Genomic DNA, 3,859 nt, shown 5'->3' with positions numbered 1-3,859 from the left:
CACCCGTCGAGCTAAACAAGCTTAGTTGTACAAATTCATATCTGATATTATTGCTGATATTAGTAAAACTGAGAGATGTTTAATTGGTTAGCTAAATGTTCCTACTTTAGTTTCGAAATGCATGTGAGCCACATATGGAGAGACCGGAAAGAATAGTATTTCTCTGCGCGCTCTGGTTCATCATGGGTGGCCACCCAACATTGTATTGAAAGACTTGTAATATCTTCAATCTGCTTGCTCTTCTGCTCTTCTTTAAGATGATACTATTCTCTTGCGGTCGACTGGTCAGGTCGAGTTGTTCTCCCTTAGTATATTTTGAATCTGTCAGGTCAGGTCGACTTGTGCTTCTTTACTATATGTTGAAGCTGTCATCTGCGAAGTGTCATCACTTTTGGAGCTCTCATATTTTGAGTAGTAGGCCACATTATATTAATGCACACAACAAATTACAGCATGCATGGCATCTTTTAAAAGAATTGCAGAGATAGCACAAAGGGGTTTACAGGGAGGCAGTATTGGATTAGAATCACTTCTGCATTACAAAGAAAATCTCACTTGTTTTTATGTTTTCATGTATGTCAGATATTGAACATTATCAAAAATGAATATGAGAATAGGGGAGAGGAATATTGCGGAATGATCAACTGGCTAACAAACTTGGCATGGTGGAGGATGGCCTATCTTATTCACCCATCAAGGTGCTTGCTCTAACTTTACAAAGTTGTATTGGTCGCACATATTTTGCATCTGACCTCTTGCATTACTTCCACTTTGTTACACCATCTGCTTAGTTTAAGCATCATATATGAGTATATGCCATACCTATCCATTTTCTGTACCTTTTCCATGTGTCGTCACACTATGTTTTTCCAGTCAAATGTTGTTCTTTCGTAATAGATGTCCAAAAGGAAGAGGGTGAGTGCAGATCCTCAAGGAGTACAAACTAGGTATTTGGAAAAGGTAGTGATACCTGTTAAATCAGATAGATCAGCAGCCACAGAAAACACAGGCCCAACTGTACCACACTTTACCCCTGCTCCAGTGGCCAAACCCCTATTAGAACTGCTGGGAGCCCAGCGTCAGGTACTGTCTATGATATCAATTCAAAATTTGAACTCCTAAATTTCTGCTTGTGCCTTACCTTCTCTCTTGTATGAAAACTAATTTCAGATGAATCTCCTTGCTCAAAGGATCATACGATCTCAAAATAATAATGGGCGCTGCATTGCTCTTGTCAGTACCTCTCTCCCTTTTGCCTTGTAACGCTGTACTTAATTAATTGCTATATGATTATGTATCATCAGTCTGCACCTGAGCTTCATTATCCTTTGATTCTTCCAATATTATTTGATCTATATTTACTCTTTGCAAAATGTAGAATAATGGCAACGCTTATAAAGAATTTTCTTTGGGGAATTTATTGAATTATCCTTCCATCAACATGGAGAAGGGCTTTGTCCAGCCCGTGTTAACATGTAATGTAAGTTCATCCTTCTCAAGCCTTCAAACTTTGTTCTAGTATAGATTTGGATAGGCATCATTTCCTCCACTATTGTTTGCTTTGATGTTTACATCTAATTGGATGTTTGCAACAACTACCAGTTTCAAATTGTAGTTGTAAAAACATGTTCCTTATGCAGAACAGATCCATTTATTTGCTTATATAACTGTGAAACCTGTTACGTGTCTCCTTGTTTCTCTTTCAGAGTTGTATCTCTTATGTCAGGCAGAACTTTAGGGAAGATAGTGAGCCAAACCATCTTGAGGACAGTGAGATGACCCCAAGGTCCTGTCTTGATGAAGATAGTGAGTTGAAGCTACTCACCAGTAGGTGTGAGACAACCTCTGTGCAGTCACTGCCTCAATCAGTTCGACTTCTTTAGTCTCAATTTAAAGCAGAAAGGCTTGCTTCAGCTCAGCTCTGACTTGAAGTCAAAGATGCAATGAAGATGTTAGAGGACTGTCGTGCGCACCATCATGCCTTAAATCTAGTGTTGATGCATCTATCGTTGACACAACTGAGGTCTACTCAGCTTCTTTAGCTGTTTGGGGGGCCCGACCTGGCCAGGCCTAGTGCCTTCTGAAGTGCTCTTAGTTTTGTATATTCTTTTGTCGGCGCGTTTATTTGCATTGGTGGCGAACTTTGATGCCCAGTGGATGTAATATGTGTGATAGCCGTGATAGCCTAGCGTAAGTTGCTTGCTTATTTATTTCCTTGTTCTCTTGTTTATTTGTTTGCTTGTAGTCATAGCAGTTCTTTTTCCGCGGTTTGCTAGTGGCTGCAATAACCTATTTTTTAAAACTAGGCCACAATAACCATGGGAAAATATTTACTGTAGTGACACTGGGCCTCCTACGGGCCGTAGAAACAGTGGGCCTTCTACGGGCCGTAGAAACAGTGGGCCTTCTACAGGCCGTAGAAACAATGGGCCTTCTACGGGCCGTATCATCAATGGGCCTTATACGGGCAGTATGATCGATTGGCCAAACATGGGCCAATAACAGGCCGCAATATGGTCGTAAACAGGCTAGAGTTGGAATCGTCTGTTCATGGGCCGACCATAACGGGCCATCGTTAATAGGCCGTATTTGATGATGCTATGAAAACGACCCAATGTATTAACGGACCACAAACGGGCCGACTGTAACCATGGGCTGAATTTGGCCCACAAGCAGAAAATGACAGTAACGGGCCGTAAGTAAACGAATGCTGGAAATGAGCCCAAGAATAAATGGGCTCTGAGAAGGCCGAAAGATAACATGGGCTGGAAACGGCCCAACGGAATAACGGGCCGTTAATGGGTATAAAGTGATACACTGTTCATTACGGGCCAGTTTCACCACGGGCCGTTAATGGGTGTAAAGTGATACACTGTTCATTACGGGCCAGTTTCACCACGGGCCGTTAATAGGCCAAGAGTTATATAGGGCCTCATATGGGCCGAAAGACGTCATGGGCCATACGTGGGCCAAAAGTGAAAACAGGCTGGAATCATATTGGATGGCCCAGATGACGCTACTGGGCCTAATTCGGATAGGGTGTAACGGGCCTTGGGTTAGCGGGTTGTAAATGGGCTATATGCGAACAAGCTATTTACAAGCTTTACATGGGCCGGCCTGCCATATTTTGACCAAGTCAAACGGGCCGGCCTTTTCACAGGAATGGGCCTCTGTTGGGCCGTGCCACGTGTCGACGTATCATAGGCGCCTTCTGTCCAATGAGTGGATGACATCTGTCCCAATGATGAGCTGACACGTGTTTCCTCCAGCCAATGATGATTTTACACATGGAAAATCCCCATTGGTCGGGGCTGTTAACGGGTTATCGGATCCAAAACCCGACCCGATAGCTTAACAACGTTCTGTTATGGTGGATGCCACATGTCGGTCACCCTTGACGAAAGCACTTCTGTGACACGCGATTTATCATCATGGAAGTGGACACTTCCGTGATGATAATTTTGGTAATGTCATGGAACACTTATACGACAGCACATGTATGACTATCTTGATTCTGTCATAAAATCGTCATGGATGTACATGCATGACAAAAAATGCGAACTACTGTGACAAACACGTATCATCATGGAAGTGTATTTTTTTGTAGTGGTTGCGTTTATCTTCGAGTGAAATTCGTTCTTCTCTTGGATCGGTTTCTCTTTGTTTGGTGCAGCTTCTGAAGAAGGATCAGAAGTCGACCAGTTGGATGTGCCTTGGGCAACATTGATCAGCTCATCGCCAAGGTACTCAGCAATGGTCTTGACGTTCCTGTCATCAGCAAGGGACCAGCCGTTGGATGGGCCTTTGACAATGCACACAATCTCATCCTTCTTCTTGACGGTGCAGCCCCCAGGGGAGG

Source organism: Triticum aestivum, chromosome 6B (assembly GCF_018294505.1).
Source record: "Triticum aestivum cultivar Chinese Spring chromosome 6B, IWGSC CS RefSeq v2.1, whole genome shotgun sequence".
NCBI lineage: Eukaryota > Viridiplantae > Streptophyta > Magnoliopsida > Poales > Poaceae > Triticum > Triticum aestivum.
The sequence above is the reverse complement of the archived record's forward strand: the minus strand, read 5'-3'. Positions refer to the sequence as shown.